Raw genomic sequence first — 23,506 nt, forward strand, 5'->3', positions numbered from 1 at the left:
GTTAATCTGGTCTTATTCACCGTAAGATGGGAAGGGCTACAAATCGGCAATAGCAAGACAGACAATTGTCAGCTGAAATCTTGATTTGGACCCCAAAAAAGGTATATACTGGTAAGATTTTGCTAGTACGAGTACAAACGCGTTTTCTTGTATTCAGTTATTTGATCGTGAAAGTTGTATCATCAGAACGAATACAAGGCGATGAGTAGTGACGAGTGTGATACGTTGATGTCACACACCCACTAAAAACAATATAGCAAACTTGATCAACAAATCCTACAGTTAATGGATTTCCTACAGGAAACATTTATATATATATATTAATTTTCAAACGCACTTTTGTTGTTGTTTTGTTTTGTTTAGAACGTTGGAAGTGAAAGCTGCATCAGCAAATAGTGCGTACGTTGAAACGGATATCCGGATACGTGTGGTGTCGAGTTTGATGCGTTCATGTCACATAACCCCAGAGATAATACTGCATTAACGAACAACATATTTTATAGTTCATGCTTCTATTTTATTTTTGAAAGGGGAAACATGTATTACGTCTCCATAGTTTCGTAGAATTATGTGGATATACATGGTTGATAGTAACGTTGCAGTTCAATGTTTTGAGCACTGAAACATTTACTTGACATGTCACGCTTGCAACTAAATGCCGGCGATGTGGAGGCTTTTAAAATCGTCGGCCAAAAGTGTCTTACTTTTGTTTTTTAACTGATTTTAAAACAAATAAAAGTGAAATGATTAATAAACTTACCGTTTCTAGAGAAGGTGGATGGGAAATGTGGTCAAAAGGCGAGAATTCTGTAACATTATATAATCGGTATCCACGCCAGGAAAAAATTCTGCCTACAACCTTACTTTATAGAACATTTTTCCACCTTCTGTCTGTAGTTACACGGAATCGAAAGACGCTAGAAGTTGATACAGATGTCCGAATCGAATTGTCGGAAAAATAATTGTTTGGAGTTATGTTGAAGTTATATGTATATAAATATTTCACATTATTTCGTAGATAGTGAACGATTAATACAAAGATCGATACATCTCAAAATTAAAGAAAAACAGTGTGTTATCTTTCAAGCAAAAATACGTACAAAGTGCATCGGATTTTTCCGTCTCCGGGATAGGTTTTCTCTCAGGTGCATATAGTTAAAACCCGTAAAAAGTATTTTATTAAGTATCAAAAATAGAACTAGGAAAATATACTCAATGCCAAATAATGTTAATTTCTAATCTCTATCTCTTCCTACTAGCGTCTGCCTGAGTATTATTCGATTGCAGATTTCAGTCTCCAATGTTCATATTTTGGGTGAGTGTTGTGTACAGATAAATATCTATGAGTCTTGTATAAAGATAAATACCTGTGATTATTGTATACAGATGAAAACAATAAGTCTTTCACATACCTGAGCGTGTTTACATTCGGAATTAAGTGGGTATATTGCGGTCAGTCATGTCCGTCGTATGTATGTACCCGTATGACCACCCTTCTGTCTGCTTTTAAGTCAGTGAGTCAATTTTTTTTCCTGGTGTCCTGCATGACCTATATCCATACCTACAGAGAGAGAGAGAGAGAGAGAGAGAGAGAGAGAGATTATAAAGTGTGATGTACAGCAAGAAAAGGCGTAGAACTACATTTTGTGGCGGACACACTCGCAGGGATGTGATTCGTTCATTCTTAGCTACGTTCAAAGGGCAAATATGTCTATTTGTATGTGATATAAATAAAATATATGTATAGTATGTACGCTGTATCAATGATAAACCACTCGCTGTATACATTTTTCATTTTTCGCTAATAGCTTGTTACGTCGTGTGTAGCTAACTTCGCCTATTGTAGGCCCGATAAAGCCTGTTTCAAGCAATGACTATATAACCCATTGCTGCTCTTTAGAAACGTAGATTCTTGTTTCTCTTAAATGCTGAATGATACACGCTGAGAAGAACAAGATTTGTATTCAGTACTAACATTTTCATCTCGATAAATCTGACAGAATGTGACTTAATCGTGTCCGTTTATATTACCGGAGTCAGTTAAAGTTCAGACACATTTACGAGCTATGGACTGTTATAGTCGTCTTCCATTGCTGTGATACTTGTCAGCAGCAAATAGCCGTTCGCTGTGCGTGTTCCTAGAGTGCATATTAATGGAGTATTTAACCAGTGGATTGAGGAATAACAATATTGATTTATAAACTTGTCTAGTAAACTGTAAGTTGCTCTGAATTGTTTAAAAACGCAAACATGTGTTGATTTTTCGTTGCAGCCTCCGATCTTCGACAGCGGACGGGACGGAGATCAACACGTCTGAAAAGTAACCTCGAAGTCGTCAAGAGAAAAATGTACATTAGATAACTCAATGAATAAATGTTTGCATTTTGCCGAAATAAAAGCATGAGTATTATATTCTGTGTGCAATACTATTACATTTATTTGTGTGCTATAATGCTTAGAAGTTATTTTCGTACTGCTGAACAGTTTATGTAAACAATGAAACATCAAATTCATTCATTCCACTTGAAAGAACGACTTTGTTACGTGCCTGTATGACTCTATATGCAGTAGCGTACTGACGGGGTGGGGGGAAGGGCAAGGTTGCCCCGGGTGCAAGAGGTCTTGGGAGCGAAAAGTGCTGATTTTTGTTTGAATATGACCAAAATTGTGAGTTCGTAAAAGTGTTACTCTTGAATCCCGACCTTTCAGCAAATTACATTAAGCACCCGTATTACAAGAATTGGCAAACTCGTTTTTGCTGCCAGTGTGTGCTTCATGAACTAACTGCTGCTCTATCCATCGGCGCCCCCCACCCCTCAACACCCGCTAATCACGCTTTCGCATCACAGCGAGTGACATGGATCCAGACATCGAGTAATACTTTCGCCTGGGCACAAATCAGTTAAAACAGACGTCTTCGAATCAGTCAGACAAGCACTATTATTTAGATTTATGAGAAGGGTATGGGGGAGGATTATACTTTTGTAAACAAACAGTCCATAAATAAATCGATTTTGTTAAAATTCATGGTTTCTGTACATGTTTGACATTAATGTACTTGAGGTGTGATTAATGGGAATAATGTAAAAATGACAGCCGTGCATATAATGGTTCTTGGCTGTCTTGTGTGAATGACAGAATTTAAATGCCAGGAAAAACTACCAAACTGCATTAAATTGCAGGAAAATCGTTGGCGGCCAGGGCTTGTCGCGGGTCCCACTGGGGAAACTGGCAGTGCTTCCCAAAAAACCAATGGTTTATGTGGGAGAGGGCTACTGCCCCCTCCCCATAACCCTCCTCCCGGCTTAGGCCATTCGGGCCTCGTATTTTGACCATTTGGGGAATCATCCTCGCTCTGGTCGCCATTTAAGCCACTGACCCCTGGGCTCCATTTACCCTTAGTACACCACAGTCTATATGTGTATGTATCCTTAAGGTTCATAGCACAATCCTGTACATTTTATTTGCACATATAATTGGTAGGTATTAATTGCGTGTGATTTGAAAACACTTTGCCGACATGAAAAGGAAAAAGAAATACATTAAGTTTTTATTTTGTTCTTTATAATCTTAATCGGACAGAGTAATAGCCCGAAAGAAGTCTTATATATTTGAAAAACAATAAATTCGACGTAAAGGATTATTGTGGAATCGTGGGTAATTACTGTGATAGTGGAGACTTACTTATAAAATGCAAAAATCGTTGTTATAATTCTGTACAATGAAGATAACGAAAGACTAGGAAAGATAAAGCAGCCACCATATTCATAACCTAACACTCGACTTCCTAAGAAAGGGGCCCCGAGTAGCCGAGTGGTCTAAAGCGCTCTCCGTTACGGATCACTGCCATCTCACCTCTGTCTGCGGCGGTTCGAGTCTAGGATTCAGCCAATGTGGGTATGTGAGAAAGCTTGCCAGTAGCTTCTCGTGGGTCGGTGGTTCTTTCCGGGGTTTTCCCGGGTTCTTCCTCCACCATTAATACTGGCCGCCATGTATAGCCTATTGTGTGCTGAAAAATGGCGTTAAGCCCCAAAACAACAACAACAACAACAACAACAACTTCCTAAGAATAACAATAATTATTACATATCCCAATTAATTACAAGACCCCCCCCCCCCATGGTATATCGAACCAGATTACCTTACGCTATGTGTGTGTGTGTGTGTGTGTTTGTGTGTGTGTGTGTGTGTGTGTGTGAGAGAGAGAGAGAGAGAGAGTACTTATTGCATAAGCAAGTTCAGTGCATGTCTGTGTTGACTTTAGTTCGATATTCCACCTCTTGATGTTACAATCGTTGACAATGGACTTCAAGTTGAAATATACAGAAAATATTTACACATATCATGTGAATAACGAATATATTTTACTGAGTGGATGAAAATACTTGTGTTGTTCACCCACGAGATGAAACATATGTTATTCAATGGAACAAGCAACATTTATTTTTAACGATCAAACGTGTGGGTTTGCAATTTGTATAATAGACTGAAGTATCAGGTTTCTTACGGCATCCCGCGCGATAACGTCAGCTGTTTAGCGTTTATGTTGTTTTGTATATACTGAAGAAAAAGCAAAAAGATCTTGTTGGATTTGACCTCTTGCGTTACTGATTGGCATGTTTACCACTGGACCAATCAAGTGACAAAAAGGCATATTAAGCATCTTGACCGCAGTGAGGAAATGCTTTTCAGAATTCAACTCAGTGAATTATCAATGTTATTTCTATTGGAAAATCCACTCATTCACGTCAGAACTAAAATTATTTTTATTCCGTTAAAACTGCTACAGATGTATATTTGACAACTTTTAAATTTGACAACACCCCTTCCCTCCATCCCGACCACCTACTGATACACAGATGATAATCCCCTTCCCCTGGTAAACACGAACCACCCTCGTGTGAATGGTTGTATGTATGCTCAAACCAAACTGATTCACAGCTCTTTTTAAGTTCAAACATAAATTTTACACATCGAAACCAATTAAACCTACTTTCATCATTCGGTCTTTGAGTTGTAAGCGTTGTTGTCAACCACAAATGTTAAACAAAGCAGATTCTTTTATCTCCTACATACTAAAATCATGGACAAGATAAATAGCAAGCCTTATGAACTTCCACTTAGCACAGATAAAATGCGATAAGGAACAAATGGATGGACGGACGAACGGACGGACGGATAATTGGATGGTGTAACAATATCCTCGACGCTAATGCGCATGGATAAGTAGTAAGAGTCCCTTGAAGAGAATAGTGCTCTACTGGCCAAAACGAATTTTCAGGGAACAAAGTTAAGACTGTTTCTTCTGTTTAACTTCTAAGTGTTGAAACAATCTCTGATATTCTTGAGTGATAACAAGACTTTCAAGATGGCCGTCAAGGTGACCATATTGGATCGGCAACATTTTCATTGAAAACCAACTAAGTATCATAAATCTTTTGATGAAATCCCCTTCCTGATACGAGCATTTTCACGAGGAGTGGCGATAACTATATTTAACAGATGGCAGCCAAGACGGTATTATTGGATAACATATCGGCATCATTTTCATTTTGGATTAAATATACATCACACGGAGTCTTATGGTGAAAACTTCATGTCGATATGACTTTCCATTCAAGAGGAGTAGCGATAACAAGAATTTAAATATATATGCCGTGGGGACAACCTTTTCTGTCAGAGCGGCGCCATTTGCATCTAGCACCAAGAACTTAGACCTTGCTATGAAAGTGTTTCATATAAATCCTCAGAATACTTTAGGAAGAGTAGCGATAACAAACTTGTACTAACGGACAGACGGGCGACGGCGACGGCAGACGGATAACAGGCCATCGCATAAGCTCTTCTAATTTATGACCAGTAAAACTTACACTTCTCTTTAATATCCTTTGATGAATTTTCAACGCCAATACCTTAATTAATCTTGGCCATGGGTTGTCCACATTTTATGATAATATTCTTTAGGAAATCTGAAGCGTCTCTTTTGAACAACAATGAAAACAACAACCCACAGCAGATGGACGTATTGTCTGGTTGTACATATCTAGGCTTTTGCTAAAAGTTTGTATTCTCTTTTGAAATCACATGTATCGGGAATACATGATTGCTTTTTTCAACCAGTTTTTTAACACCCTAAGCTGCCTGGAGACGAAAATTATTGGATAGACCTAGTATGGGGTAAATTTTTATCATATACCGAAATACGTCGCAAAAAATATGATCCATCGCAAGGACGTTGCTAAATGACGTTATTTCTTTTTCGGTTGGACATGTTATTTAACAGCTGGGGTGAAAATAGGAATTGAGGTTTGCTGATACTTTTGGCGACACACACAAAATGAATAAAAATCGGTTTAATGGTAGGCCGTCAGAGTAGAAATTCATGTCAGGCGTGTAAACAGAAATAAAATTGTTTCAGTGTATAGTGGTACAAAAGTCAATCTAATTCATGAAAAGTATTTGTCAAAAGAAAATCAGTTTTGCTACTTCTATAATGCAAAAAAAAAAAATCATTTCTTAAAATAGCCTTTGGTTTCTCAGAAGTTTCCAAAGGGTCTTGTTGACGATAAGATTGACAATAGTATTCAAACTTGGATTAGGCCACTCTTACCAAGTAGAAATGGTACCTAACATTGCCAGCAGTATTCAAACGTAGATTAGGCCTCTCTTACCAATTACAAATGGTACTTAAAGGTTGCGTGCAGATACCACCTCATGGAAAGATCTGTCTGTCTGTCTGTCTAATCGCATGCCCATCCGCCATATATTTTTCTATCTACCAATCTATATCTGTGTTTGTCGGTCTCTTAGCAGTTGTTTATATTTTCATGTTTTGCAAGGATTCATTAAGGGTGATATGACTAGCATGACCTTGTAATTACAGCTTTCTTAAATGTTTATATGTAATTATGGGTCAAGTCAAAGGTCATTTAAATACTAGTCATCAAAGATGATAAGATGGAATTCATTATTTTCAAAATTGTCTTTTTTCTTTCGTTTCCTTATCTCGCCTGAATAAATGCTATATAAAGTCTTACGCTTAACAAAATATGGACAAACCAAATTATTAATGTTGAAGAGTAATCGTGCGTGTCAAAAATCGCATGGGAAATTTCGAATGATTAACCTCCATTTACGCCAGAACCGTGGTAACGTGTAAACAAATATTATTGGGGAGTTAATAAATAATTAATCCATAAAACCCATCTTAAAACTGCAATGATTGTGTGGCGTAGGTTTTACAGTTCAATGCACAGAGCTCTCCGCGTAACAGCGATATCAATAGAAACGCTAAATAGACAGGAGCGTGTGTCGAAGCCAGTACCCCATCCCACCCCCACCCCCAAACGAGCCTTGGTAAGGAGTATGCCTTCATGTTATAACTGGCTTGATATCCTTATAAAATCGCAATGTCTTTAATAAACAAAAGTATTTATGCCCAATATAAATAAAGCAGCAGACGAAAATTATGTTGGAGTCGGTCGTGAGGACGAGTTTCATCAAATATTTATCCAATAACCGAGACACTAGACGGGGGAAAAATAACTACAAACAACCATGTCATAACCATAGAACGTATGTCTAAAACTAAATGGAAGTATTATAGATATAAACCGTTAAGGATTTAACAAAGATTGAAAATATCTGTAACATCTTCGGATGGAACGAACCCATACCATTAATGTGCAGTATGACACGTTTGCCTCATAAATCTTTAACTCTGCCATGCAATATCTTAACAGACATATTTATCTCTCCAACAATGCTCAGGTGGCCTAGTGGTTAGAGCGTCCGCCTCGGATGCGGGAGGTCGTGGGTTCGATCCCCGGCCGAGTCATACCAAATACTTACAAAAATGGTACTAACAGCTGCCTCGCTTGGCGCTCAACATTACGAGGTTAGTGTTAGGACTGGTCGGCCTGGTGTCAGAATAATGTGACTCGGTGGGACATCACGCTAAATGTCTGCGACATGATGCCCCAGTGCTAGTCAAACTGCCACACTGCAGACATCGTAGCGATATGACTGAATTTACAACAACAAAAAAACTACGTTAAAAATCCAAATCAAACACACTTATCTCTCCAACACTCTGCCCAATCCATACAAAAACAAAACCCAAGTGAATAAAGTTAGTTTTTGCACGCGTGTTGCCCCTTGTAATATGACGATTTTCATCAAGACGCTTTTAGATCAGATAACAATTATAGGAATACCTCTTTTGATCCATGTAAATCAAACGTAGCCAAAATGTAATATATCGTCTATAGTGTGTAATGTACAGTGTTTTTCTACCCTATTATCGAACTGCATATGCACTATTAGTAGAAAATGAAAGTGTAAGATATCGTTTGCAAAAGTTACGTTTTACTTTTTCTACGTCTTTTGAATTTTCGCAGCCCAAGTGGTCTGAATCATAGTACGAAATTGTTGCTAGGTTTTAAAATATAAATCCAACTGAAACAGTTTAACAATCTGTTCAACTTGTGGGAGTTATAACACATAATTTTGAACTGGCATATACTGACTAAAGAATCTATGTGCCTGAATTTACGTTTTCTTGATAATAATACCCATATGTTGGCACGTAATATAATCACAAAGGCTGTATAAAAATCAATAAATAAACAGAAGAATCTTTCGCAAATATTTCTTAACCACTGATAGTAGAATAAATATATTTTCTGGCATGGAATATCTTTTGCGAAAACCTGTTAGTGACCACATATCAGACACATAGCTTGGTATTCAAATACATACACTAATCTATTCACGAAATACTTGTGTAATTGTTGGGACATTGAACTGAGATTTTCTTTTTTAATGGACATATGTCCCCCCATTTCTTGGGAAATATATCAAACACTTTATCAAACAGAATCAGTAAGAACGCATATTTATCTGTGCAAGTTTCGTTGACAATATAAATTTCGAAGCCGTCAAGTTCGCTAGATTTTTCTGAAGTATTGGTTTGGGGGAGACCCTGGTCAACTTGGAATTAAATCCCCCACCCACACACCATCCACTTTCCTGGCTTTCGCTGGTGATATACAGTGTCACTATTTTATGATTTTATCCAATGAACGCCTGGAATTCCATTCAGAGCTGACCCGGGTCTAGCCAGCTTGTAAACTTCCGTCTGATTAACCCAGGACTGATGCCGGCAAGGATATGCCTTTCCACTTTCACTGTGTCGTGTTGAGCAAAAACGTAAATAAGTGCAAGATACATGGAATGAACGAATGAAAACTATCATTCGAGAATATACATCTGCCACATGAGGTGCATTTCTTCCTGCTCAATACACGTTCAAGGTCTGCGTACATGGCAGCCTGACAAGAACAGGTTATGGGGTTCTAGATCGGGTATTTGTCTCATTCTGATTTCATAAACGGCGTGCGCCATTAATAGTTATATTCTCAACATTTTCAAATTTCAGATTATCTTTAATATACCTTTTGCCCTCACGGATTTTCCAGTTTTCATTAGGTGTTCCTTCCAATTCAAAACTATAAAGTTGTCCAGTTAAGACTGACCGTCCATGTTATCCACAGCAGCCTCTATCTTTTCTAATTTATTGTTTGATTTATCATTGTCAAATTATAGGTTTATACTCACCGCTATGAAGCGTGAGGCCTCGTCACACGAATATTCTCCATTTCTGACAAAAAATCCAAGCTTTCGTAAACGCTTTCACTCCTGGAACCATTTTATATCCACTTCGGATACCCCGAGTTTCGTTTAAAAAGAACATATTGAACTAACTGAGGGCTAAGAGTTAGACAAAACATCCACTGTAGCAAGCCTTAGATGAAAATCACACACACACACACACTCGTCACTGCATGATATACGATTTCCTTGTTAAAACATTATAAAAAAATGTATGCATCATTCAATTATTGCAACCAATGGTGACTCAACTTAACCTTTATTGGACAGTTGCCAGTAAAATTTTCTCTTCCAGACACAGTCACTTATCGATTTGTGAGAGGTCACTTCCGGTGATGAATAGGAGCCTTTTTCGTTGGTTCGTAGATAATGTATTTTTACTTATGCATATTCCTGACAAACGAAGAAATCTTATCCCTGGCAGTTGTGGGTGAAGAGAGAGAGAGAGCATAGCGGGTTTCGCCCATGGCTTGCGACGATGACAACAAACACATTCTCAACAAAACAGCTCTCTTTCAAAGCGGCGACAATCCAAAGCATTTTTCAGCTTTCTTTGCCTGAAAATAATTTACCCTCCATGGCGATCTACGCAAGGTCTCTATGGAGTGGCTCCCGTCTCCTTGTTTTGCTTTGTTTTGTTTTGTTTTTCCAATTAATTTTTATATCATGAGTCAGCAAAAAGACACCCCCCCCAAAAAAAAATTCAGCCTTACGATCTTTCAAGATCTATCCTTTTTCTCTTTCATATTTATATTATCTTTAACAATCTCGTCTGTTTCAGCTTTTGTTGTTCCAAGTTATTATGTGTAATTTTAGTGGAAAAGATCGTCCTTGTCCGACTGTAACAGATGATATGCTTCTTCTGAGTCTCAAAACTAGGCACGGATCACTTACTGAAGATGCGTTTTCAGTACTCTACAAAGTGGATATTCAGACACAATTCCAATAAAATACAAATTATTGTTTTTTAATGAAAGCACATCTGACTACAAAGGAAGACACAGGCGTTGGTTCCTGAAATCTGATGCTATACAAGAAACAGAATCATGTAAACATTTATATATCAATATATGCAAGTACAGCAAAATTGATATTCTTGTTGTTCTAAGCTATTATATGTGCTTTTGGTGGAAAATAGCTATGTGAATACTGTTTAGGTGTCTAAGAAATGTCATGCAGTACTATGGTTTCGGAGCAAGTGAAGCAACGAGCTCCTTTAAACTCTCACTGCGTACCTTTGAAGTAAGGTACGGCGCAGAGAGAGAGAGAGAGAGAGAGAGAGAGAGAGAGAGAGAGAGTCTAAAAGCATACAATTTACAACACTTCATATATCTTTATACGTAGAACGAAGAATATCTTCTTACGTGCACATGCCTGTGCTGATAAACAACCACTACATGGGAATATAGTTTTATATTTTTTAATGAGACCTAGATTAAATTAAGTATGAACTAAACGTACATCCTTCTTGCAATAGGAATCGATCTTCAGTGCAACTTATTTGTTCTTTCTAGTACTAGAAATAGACTATAGCATAGCATACGAGTACCCTGTCAATATTAAAGAAAGAAAAACTGTTTTGCTTCGACATGGCAGAGACAAACGTCACGGTTAATCCGAATCCATAGAATAAACCACGCTCTCCGCCATTTTTAACTTAGCCGATTACAAAAACTGAGGGACCACATGGCAGATGGGTCAGCCATGACCTTATGTGTTATTCTCGTTAAAGATAGTTTATTATTATTATTATTATTATTATTATTATAACCATCGCTATACAAATAATTTGGAATGTATATTGACTTGACAAAGTCAGGTTTTATGGATTCCATTTCATTAGTTTCCAATTTTAGTTTACTTATTTTTATGTATTTGTAGTATTTATCCTCCGGTTCACTGTTTCTTGTGATTTCTGTCTTTAAAAAAATCCGAAGTGAGTGAAACCGTTTTAAACAATGTCTGCTTTTTTTTAAACGTTACAAATACAGGTACTATGAACTTTATTTTCAGCTTATATACGTTAACGGTAACATGAACAAGATGTTTTTATGAACTGGAATATCAACAACTTTTTTTTAAATCATACAAATAAAACTTACAAAAATTACAAAAATTATCCAGAGTTTTTTTTTCATTCTTTTTAAATGACTAATAATCAAGTGAAAAAGGAAACATGAAATATTTTAAAAACTATTTTTCGTATCATTGTAAAATGAAACAATGCTACCGTTGGCAGTCGTGTTTGAAGGAGTACGCCAAACAAGGGAGGTTCCGCTTATTTACGTCACAGGCAGTTGCGTGGGAATTTCCATTCCTAAGGCACCGTTCGCGCATGAGCGTGAGGCACTTATTGCCATGTACAGGACATTTATCTACTTCTCAAATGCCAGTGTCATGACATTATTCCGGAAATATTGATCGACATTCGCTGGAAACGTACGGAGAACCACCCATTATAATATACCGTAATGTGTATGCCTAATGTATTAATCAGAGCACTTGACTTACAGAGGAATTTATTGTTTTACATTTGTGATTAAGCAGTTCACTTAAACCGGTGCTCGCCGATTTTTTTTTAGGAGGGGGAGGCAAATATGTAGTGGTCAGCTATTAAATTTCACGGATGTAGGCCGAAACATATTTAGTCTTTATGTGTGAAATGGGGGGGGGGGGGGACTACGTGCGGGCACCCTTGCCATAACTAATGTACTGCAAACTAGAAGCTCATTTTAAGCAAAGTCACTAGCAGACAGTCTTGTTAGTCACGAACCCACGGTGATCGTATATACTGATAGAAAATTCGAGCGAATTTTACCTTAGGAAATAGGCATAATGAAACAAAATTAGCTATCATTACTAGTGAAGACAGAGAAATAAAAAAATCAACTTCTTTCTCGCATCTTTATTAAAACGTTTTTATAATACTGTTTCGAGACTCAAAACCTTTTTTTCCATCACATATAAACACTATATATATATATAGATCTGTTAATAAAAGCTGTCAAATGTTATCTACTTTGACGGCCAATGATATCTGAAAAGGGATAATTTTGTTTTTTCTTCCTTCATACGGTGCCTCAAATACTGAAGTCGTGGCCTTTGAATTTTAAAACTGGATACTCTCAAAAGAATCTAAAACTTTTCTGAAAGGAAGGAATGCATATTATTTGCGGATCGTGATTATTTCCTGAGCTGCTGGCAACGATATAACAGAACTGTTTAAACCTCTGTCCGTCCGACGAGCTGTGAACCTGTATATACAGATGTTTGCCTGTGTGTTTATCCATCATACCTACTTCTCCAACATCACAAGGCGTAATCACACATAATTTAATAATATACTTTCACACTTTTGTCATTTAGTACTCCAGGGAAGTTGTTTCTGGTTCTACACCTTTGGACTCCAAAAGGAAGGTCAAATGTCATATACCCAAAATTAGTCATGGTAGGGAGGGGTGGCTGTTGGATAGCATGAATTTTGTTCTTCTTCAATACCACCCATTTTGTATTCGAAAAGAAAAGATGCATCATAAATGACGCTGACAAAGTTAACCATATCATTCTCAATACAGTTAGAAAGAAACACACGCCACTAAAATAGTTATACCTTTTCTAAATGAGACAAGGTACTTTTAAGTACAGGATAAAATTTCAGGCTTAAAAAAAATCGAAACTTTGTAACACTAGAAAGTACAGAAAAAAATGCTTCTTTTATGGAAAAAACACAAAAATACTGCAATAAATTTTATATCTTATAATGTGGGTGTGTGAGAAAGCTGCCATTAGCTTCCCGTGGGTCAGTGTTTTTTGCCGGTGTTTTTCGGGATTCTTCCTCCACCAGTTATACTGGCTGCCACGCATAGCCAATCTTGCGCTGATAAATGGCGTTAAACCCCAAAACAAAAACGACACCAGACTTACTCCAGCGAAGAGGGTAATCTGAGAAGAATACTACTTCATCTCTAAACAAAAAGACGGTAATGTATCCGTACATGTCAAGTATTAGTTAAGGCTGAGGTAGATAACAGCTAAACACGTAAATCTGGTTACTCCTATGGTTGATAGGTAGACGGGACAATTTTTTTTTTTTTTTTTTTTTGGGGGGGGGGGTAGTTGTCAGCTATTAAGTTTTACGGATGTAGGCCAAAACATGTTTAATAAGCGGTGCAATCGGTAGCGGGGTGGGGGTGGGAGTAACTGCCCGTGCGGAGCCAGTGGACGAAGACGAGCAGTAGACGGCACTCAAACTTTCCACTCGGCTTGGGAAAAAGGTTAGCACGATAGCGTGAGGCCTGCTAAGTTCTCAGCCTAAATGTTCAATCATGGCAATGTAATATATAGTCACGTAACCTAAATAGCTATTGCAGAAGCTCCATGAAAACACATTATTTTGCTTCGAACATGAATATCAACATACTTTAACACGAATATTTAACCCAAACTATTGATGCTGACGACGACAACGACGCAGGCCGGAAAAGAGATTATTTCTGTGCCATTGTATGCTCGGTTTCTACCCGTGATTCTCAGGAAGAAAAAAAAAACTGAAGAAAATATAGGGATTGGATTCCCTTAAATGTAAAAATAATTATCTAGACAACTGACGATGTAACCATTATCTCATTTTCCAAATAACATGCAACTATAAGCCAACAGTACAGCAAAATGAGAATTGACTTACCTGGGCGTACGACTTATTTCGTTGAAGTTTTTGGCAAGTCAACATCTCATCAATACACATGTAACCGTCCTGGTCTATACAAGGTATAATACATACAGCGATTGCGTTATTGTACAGCGCACGTAGTTCATTTAGATACAATCTACTAAACTTATCTACTTATACTTCACGTCTAATTGTATCTTGACACCAATCACATTCTGTTAAGAGAACCGATCTCTTCCGATGCCGTACACGCCCGAATGAACTTCCAACATATTTATAGGACAAAACTGTCGGTCGTCATGAAATATCACATCAATTAGACAACATGACTTAGTTTACTATATACAAATTGATGGACTGGTATGTACGTTTTGCGCCTATGTTTATCAGCGAAATACACATACCGTTAATGAAAATGTGTCAGTAACTGAAAAAGCAATGACTATTCCTGTGCATTTACGTGATATAGCAAAACCATAAAGCAAGGGTAACAATGATATAATAGAATATCCTAGCTCAAATAGTCCATGTCGCTTTACATTACGCACCAATACTTTTCTGACTTGTTGAGGTCTTTTGCTTTACCTTAATTGATCTTCTCTCAGTTCTGAAGGGACTTGTCATGAAAGTACCTGGTTATTATATTATATATATAATGACTTCTATATGGGTAGGTTCATTTCATTTGCTTATAGCAAAACGAACTCTCGCTCTCACATGCGCCTTGAAAAAATATAGTAAGAAAATAAAAATATGTACAAAACTCGATCTACTCATATCTACTGAGCAGTTTTGTAAGATATGGCCGAATAAAGATGGATATATATTTGTAATGGCAATACCTTAGATCCGGTCTAACGCCGTCCATAAATTGGTCAACCGACACACGGTGTAACCTCATCCTATGTGTTATTCCATTTTTATGCTCTTTTATTATAAACTTTAAAAAAAGAAATATTGAATAATGCAGGACCACCGAGACAGATTCCATCCATCCATCCATACATCTATTCTTTTAAACGTGGTAGTCTAGAATATATCGTTAATATGTAAGCGAAAGACTTAAATACTGATCATTTATGAGAAAATATATGTTGTTTATTTCTAATAATATTGTTTACAGTTCTGGCCCGGTAGTCTCTAAACTTTCTGAGCAAGAAACTCAAATTCAAAACCCAAAATCTACAGAACTGAAAGTCTGAGAAAGGGTGCACATTTCTGTCGATGTATAAAGAGCACATTAATTTGGGCGAGATAACAATCAGTTAGATTTATACGGACAGGTGCGTGTTAAATCGCTATACTGCAATGATTTTTAATGGCTTGTGTATAGAGAGTAAGTGATTCTTAATTAAGTCTTCGTTTGTTTAACAGTCAGACAGACTGGAGGGAAAAGGTTAACTTTGATATTTGTATCGAAAATGTCAGAGCCGAGATCGTCTAGAATCAATTATTTGGAAATCTAGAAGTCAGGCGGACTGCAATTTTGGCGCTTTTATAAAAAGCGGTAGATATATTTCATCCTGATTGGTTACGCTAAATAAAGGGCGTGTTTCCCACACGAAATTTCTTGGATTTAATATGCCACATCGCAAAATTTAGTCTATGTTTTCCTGCAAGAGGAACATATATAGGAGACACCGAGATTGAATTTAGAAGAAATTCTCTCGTAGAACATTTATCCGAGGGACCGGATGTCTGGACGGACACAATTCTGGCGGTAGAAGCTAGCAAAGCTTGAAAGCACGAGGTATTTGCGTCAGTCTTATGTAATTCGTTGATATTAATATAATGATTTGCTTGAATTTATTTGCTTATATTTGCATGAATTTGTTTGTTTAAATCCGTAGATCAATTTTCTTGATATGAGTATAACTGTGTTTGAGTTCATCTATCTGAATTCGTACAATGATCTTTTTTATATAAGTTTGACGAATTGTTTAAATTTGTCATCTTGATTGTTATAGGAATCAGGTATTCTAAGAATTTCATGCATTACTTTAGTTGATATGAGTTACGAGAATCCGTGTGAATTCTCCGATCTTAGATGATTTCACGTTTGATAAAAACTTGAGTGCGTATTAACTGAAATCAACGTTGTTAACCCATGAAGTGACATTTCATGTGTGCTAAAGACTTGAATGAGTGTATTGGCTGAAAATAACATAGTTAAGCATTTAATGAATTTCATTCATTCATTTGTGTAATTGAGACGAGAACGGAACTGTTACGTCTTGTGTGATGTTAATGTGAGTCAGTGATGAAATAGCCATTAGGAAGTAAATTAGTCTTAAGAAACAATGTTTGTTTATGGTCTGCCATGTTTGGCTTGATCAGATAGCCTTTGGTATCTCTTTGAATTCGGGGCCCCGAGTGGCCGAGTGGTCTAAAGCGCTCACCGTTCCGGATCACTGCCATCTCACCTCTGTCTGCGTGGGTTCGTGTCCAAGGCTCGGCTAGCGTGGGTATGTGGGAAAGCCTGCCAGTAGCTTCTCGTGGGTCGGTGGTTCTTCCCTGGGTTTTCCAGGGTTCTTCCTCCACCAGTTATACTGGCCGCCATGCATAGCCTATCTTGTGCTGAAAAATGGCGTTAAACCCTAGAACAACAACAACAATCTCTTTGAGTTCCAATAGGACGATATTTAACATAACGAGAGGGGAGTAATGATCTATTCCCATTAGGATATCTGACAGAAGATTTAGCTTGCTTCTCTGTTTATTTTGAAAGGGGAAATAGCTCCACTGGCGTATCCACGTACCTACTTATCCAAGTATCTACGCACTTACGTATCCACCTACCCACACAAAGTCTGAGGGCCGAAAGAGGCGAGACAATAAAGAGTTTAGAGAAGAAAAAAAGCGAAAGCACGAAGAAGAACAGCTACAGCGAAGTTGGAGTGAACCGGAAATAAGCAGGCTATGAAGTAGTACAAGGCAATGACTTCGATTGTTCACTCGATTCTATGATGAATTAATTCTATCATTTAAAACAGTATATTTGTATTTGAAATTCGGTGAATGATTTATTTTAAAAGAGAAGTGTATCTTCCTAATGTAACGTATTATCACATTTGTTTTTGTAATTGATTAAATTGTTGTATTTCATGTACGGGAGTTCGTGTCATTATGTTCTATATATCTGCTCAGATCTATATTTATTCCACCTACAAGTTTCACACACACACACACACACACACACTATATATATATATATATATATATATATATATATATATATATATATATATATATATTCGATCAGGGCAACAACACCGAGGGCGATCACCCTCTAGATAACGATAACCAATTAAAGCGGACACCTTGCAAGAAGGTACAATCCGCCAAACAACCCCACAACACCTCCAATTCCACAGTCAGCATGTCGTTACAGGAACTAAGGTTCAAAAGGTCATGAATGTTTAAAGACCCAAAGTTACGGTGTTCAAGTTTCCAGATTTGAGCTTCGTGCTGAAAAGGTTTGGAGAGTAATAGCCCTTTATTCATAGCGGATTTGCATTTTCATATCAGTGAACAATTTGATTGACAGCGAAACACGATACTTAAAGGACCTAGTGATAATAAACGAAGCGTGGCGACACACAAGGCATACATTGGAGTCGAGTATTATTTATTAGATTAATAACTTACATAAAGGGTCATTCACGATTTGAAATATGACCAATCGATTTCTAGTCATCAACTCATCGTGTTTTCATTACGTTTTTGGAAAAGCAAACATTTAAATGATATATCTAGCTAATTGACACATCGTAAGAAGATTAGCAATACAGCTCGAGGCATTGTATGTTCTGATCATATTTAATAATAATAATAATAATAATAATAATAATAATAATAATAATAATAATGATAATAACAATAGTCTTTTATAAAGAGTACATTTGTCTGATTTGGATTATTTAACGTAGCTTCAACAAATTTGGTTAAATCGTTACGATGTCGGCAGTGTGTCACTTTATAGTGATGTCTAGCACTGGGGCATCATGCAGCAGACATTTTGTATCATGTTCCGCCAAGTCACATTATCCTGACACCAGGCCGACCAGTCCAAACACTAACCTCTTGATGATGACCGCTAAGCAGGGCAGCTGCTAGTACGATTTGTATGTCTTTGGAATGACTCATCTGGGGGTTCGAACCCGCGACCTCCCGCATCCGAGGCGGACGCTCTAACCATTTAGGCCACCGGAGTAGCCTCTTTTGGAAGAGAATTAAGCATTTGGCATTAAATAGTAATTAACCATATCGACAATAAGGTCATCATAATATATATATATATATATATATATATATATATATATATATATATATATATATATATATATATATATATATATATATATATATATATATATATATATATATATATATATACTACATACGGCAGTCAAACTTCGCAGTCCTTCCTAAAACTGATTTAAATGAAATATATAATAATAGATGATATAATTTTATTTAAAAGATTGAAAGAAGAGAAAAATACCATATGCAATAAAATAGGGACTTATAACTCTGCATTTCAGTGATCCAAACAGTGTTCACTGCCAAACAATTAGACAATAACTGGAATTTGCGATAAAAAGCTGAATTTCTAATTTCAGTAGAAAGAGTATTCCATCATTTGGACCAGATGCAGCCAGAGAGTTGTCGGAATATGATACTGGTTTGTAAAAGGACAAAGGTCGAGGCCATGCATTAGAGGTTTGGTGAGATGTCATGTCACCGATATTAACATAGAGTCGTTGATGGCTTTATCCGTCATACAACCTTTAGCAGTGCGGCGTTTTTCTTTTTTTAAGACAACCAGTTTGGTCTACAAAGCATTTCAAAAGATGGCACAAAGATATGTTTAAAGTACTGAAAAGGCAGCTATTTATTTTTCCACAAGTTAGAAATCTTACACTACAGTTGCCCAAAATGGTGCATACATAATCTAGGATTTTTCACATTCCTTCAGTTAAATGTAGCTTTCTTCGAGGAAATATATTTTATCGTGCTCAGATAAGTTGCTACACATTGCTAACTTAACAAACAGTGACTGGTAGGTTACGTGTAACACCCAAATGATCCCCTGTCAGTGTTAACTGTCTGGAGAAATTTAACCAGCACAATGACGGGTAGGTTACGTGTAACACCCAAATGACCTGTTAGTGTAAACTGTCTGCAGAAGAATTAAACAGATGAGTCTGTTGTTGTTGTTGTTGTAGGGTTTAACGCCATTTTTCAGCAGACGATAAGCTATACATGGCGGCCAGTATTAATGGTGGAGGAAGAACCCGGGAAAACCCCAGAAAGAACCACCGACCCACGAGAAGCTACTGGCAAGCTTTCTCACATACCCACATTGGCCGAATCCGAGACTCGAACCCACGCAGACAGAGGTGAGATGGCAGTGGTACGTAACGGAGAGCGCTTTAGAACACTCGGCCACACGGGGCCCCCTCATGAGTCTGTTGTTATTACACTATATATAATTGGTGGAGTAGATGAAAACATGAATATCTTCCAACATATTGTCATTTTGATGTTAAATACATTTTTCAAGTTTGGTTTTCAGGGTGGAAATGTGGATGTACGTTACGTAGGATGGATGACATTTACCTAAAATGAATTCAGGAAACTAAAGCCATCTGTTGGAAAATGGAGTTATGGATAGTGCATCTGGATTGGGCAACCAATATTTTTGCACAGAGGAAGAATGTTTGGAATTAGGGAAAGCCTTGGTCACAAACTTTAAAGCAGAACAATTTGAACATGTTAGGAATCAAATTAACCGGCATTTTGCAGTGATTTCAACCAATAACAGTTCACTTCTATCTAAAGCTGACATCTTGCAACCAGTCCGAATGCATATTACAAACATGGCTTTCAAGTACCATTTACAAAATTTATATTTTAAGGGGCAAATTTCTGGCGATCTATGAAGAACACATTAGTTGAGACCAGAGAACAATTAATTAGATTTATGGGGACAGGCGCGTATCAAATCGCCATACTGCCATGATCGGTAATGTCTTTTCGAGGGGAGAATTTCATTCTTAATCAAGCATTCGTTTATTTAGCCAACAGAAGACTGGTGGAGACAAATGTTAACTTCGATTCCATAGTGTAAATGTCAAGACTGAAAGATCGCAGAACACTGTTACTCAAACTACAAGGTTAAGTTGACCCCGACTTTGGCGCCTCTAGAGAAAGGCGGCAAATATGTTTGATTCTGATTGGTTACGCTATATAACGGGCGTGTTTCCCACACTAAATTTCCTAGTTTTAATATCGGACATCGAAAATTTTAATCAGTCTAAGCATTTCTGCAAGAGAAAACAAGTGTAGAATACCCCGAGAGTAATTTGGGAGAAATTCTCTCGTAAAACTGTTGTCGAGAAAACGCGAAGAACGCTGAAAGCTCAAAGGTATTTGTAACAATTCCATGTAATTTGTTGATGCCATATATAATGCTTAGCTGAATTTATTTACTTATATTTGCATGAATCTATTTGCTACATTCGTATAATAATTTGCTTGATGAAGTATAACTGTGTTGAGTTTATGCATAGGAAGTCGTACATTAATCTTCTTTAGATAAGTTTGACGAATTGTTTGAATTTGTCATCTTGTTTGCATAAGAATTATGTTCTAAGAATTTCATGCATTACATTAGTTAATATGAGTTACGAGAATCCGTGTGAATTCACCGAATTTAGAAGATTTCACGTATGATTAAGATGAGGTGTGTATTCGCCGAATATGACGTAGTAAGGCATGTAATGTGTTTCATTTATTCACTTGTGTAAATTGAGGCTGGCTCGGAACCGTTATGCCTCATGTGGTGTTAATGTGTGGTTTTAATGCATAATTAACTAGCCATTAAACTAACTAGGGTCATTATAGGAGACGTGCAGCCGACTGATAGCCTTAGCATCTGTTTAGCACCGATAGTAAGATCTAATAACGAGAGGGGATAGTGCAAGCCCCTGTATCATAAACAACAGAAAATTTTGGTTGTCTCTATTTATATATTTTAAAAGGGCGAAAATAGCTCCTGCAACATATTATCTCTGAGACGTATTCGGATACGTATCCTGCGACGTATTAATTCTGAGACGTATCCTGTGACGTATCTGTGAATCTACGTGCTACGTATAGAGTTGAGGACCAAAAGAGGCAAAACAGAGGGAGGTCGAAGGAACAGCTACAGTGGAAGTGGAGTGAACGGTGAAGCAGGTTATGCAATTGTACAAGGCATTGACTACTACTGTTCACTCGATCCTATGATGAACTAAATCTATCAGGAAAACAGATCGGCTACTTTATATAAATATATTTGTGTTCTTTGTAATCAGGTGAAAGTTTTATTTCCAGAAGCAGAGTATATTCCTGATGTAATTAATTCTCACAATTGTTTTACGTAATTGATTAAATTGTTGTTTACATGTACGGGGGCTCGTGTTGGTATGTTATATATCTCTGCTCAGATCTCTCTCTCTCTCTCTCTCTCTCTCTCTCTCTGTCTCTCTCTCTCTCTCTCTCTCTCTCTCTCTCTCTCTCTCTCTCTCTATATATATATATATATATATATATATATATATATATATATATATATATTGCCAACAAGCGGACACCTTGAAAGAAAGTACAATCCGCCAACCCACACACCTCTTGCAAGAAGAGGGGACTTTGTGTAAAGTTTCTACAAAGTGGACCCGTGGGTACGCCTACAGTATACATTTTTATGAATAGAACAAGAATGTCATATAGTTTGAAATGTTTACTAAGTATTGGAAAAATAACAATTTTATCAGAAGCAGTAAGACAGTCTCATTTTGGGCACTTGAGAGCTGCCAGATACCACCCTTTCCTATCTTATATGCGAACAAGGTTCCCACCAATCGCCCGAGTAGTAAAATGAAGAGCACAGCTCATAAATCTGGGAATCTAACTGTGCTTACCCAGGTCGCACATTATTGTTAGCTGTAACAATGTTCTAAATCAATGTGTATTTTGACCGTCTTTTAAAACTCAACAAATAATTTATTTTCCTAACATACAAGTGATAAATTAAAAATAACTTTCATAATGGTGAATGAAATCTTAAATAGTCCAAAAAATGTTCTATCCAAAGTTGAAAAGTATCGAGTATTGCAAATGGGTTCCAGTGATGTTCCGAATGAAGTTCACTCTATTGTGCTGATATGCCAATAGTAAGGAATAGTTTGATGTGCTGACAGTCTTGATGCATCACAATGATATAATCCAAAACGTTTATAAAAAATTCATATTAATTCTAAAATAGTTACTTATATCTAAAGTTCATGAGCATCCTTGTAATTCCAATGAATATTTCAAATAAATAAATCCTCTTAAATTATAACGAAACAAAACTAATGCTGATACTGCTAATACTGATGTTTAAGATAGGAATAATTAATTGTTACTCACTACCTTATATGAAAAAACAAAGACATAATTTCAGAACCAGTATGAGGGTCAAATATTCATTTCAAGAACATTCAAACTAGTAACAAAGTCAGATACTTTTGCAGCTAACAAATCAGAAATTAGGTGACCAGAAAATGGGGAAACCCAATGACCTGGACTAAAATCTCATCATCTTCCTCAGCAAGATCTAAAGGTCACGTAAACATATTTACCAGACAAAATTACCTTATCTTATAGCACAAACCTATTAGCTATTTATTATTTTTTTATTACTAAATGACCCTTTCAATTTATAATCTTAAAAATGAACACTCATTATGAATATGCATGACATTTTTCCAAACATGTTACTTAAACATCCAACATAAATGTCACAAATGCATTCTCACATCTATTGCCAACAAGAGTGCGTTTTATTTCTCATTGTAACTAAGGAAAAAATATAGCATATCCGACAATATTGGATTGTCTGTCTTTCGCACCTTGATGAAACTCTAATTTTTGTTATAATAGCACAATAGTGAACCCGTCTCTCACGGAGTATAAAAGCAAAAAAAATAATAAAAGAAATATAAAAATAAAAATAATACAAAAATAGTGTACAAAACAAAATAAATATTCATATCGCTGATATTGTACTCCTTTTCAGCTTTATAGACCGCTCCAGTGACCTAGTTGTTAGAGAGTCCACCTCGGATGCGCGAGGTC

The 23,506-nt window shown here is 36.8% G+C and overlaps 1 protein-coding gene across 4 annotated transcripts in view; it reads right to left on the bottom strand.

Moving 5' to 3' along the window:
- Positions 1-23,506, bottom strand: part of LOC149779835 (uncharacterized) — a 217,686-nt gene that overhangs the window by 118,682 nt on the left and 75,498 nt on the right. The window contains exon 1 of one of the 4 annotated variants that reach the window (XM_089936507.1): positions 14,357-14,509. The exons of the other annotated variants lie outside the window; for them this stretch is intronic. The gene's annotated coding sequence lies outside the window, so the exon portion shown is untranslated. Of the gene's footprint in view, positions 1-14,356; positions 14,510-23,506 lie in introns of those variants that run through there. 4 annotated transcript variants of the gene reach the window in all.

Source organism: Sinohyriopsis cumingii, chromosome 16 (assembly GCF_028554795.1).
Source record: "Sinohyriopsis cumingii isolate HCF-2022 chromosome 16, ASM2855479v2, whole genome shotgun sequence".
Classification (NCBI taxonomy): Eukaryota; Metazoa; Mollusca; class Bivalvia; order Unionida; family Unionidae; genus Sinohyriopsis; species Sinohyriopsis cumingii.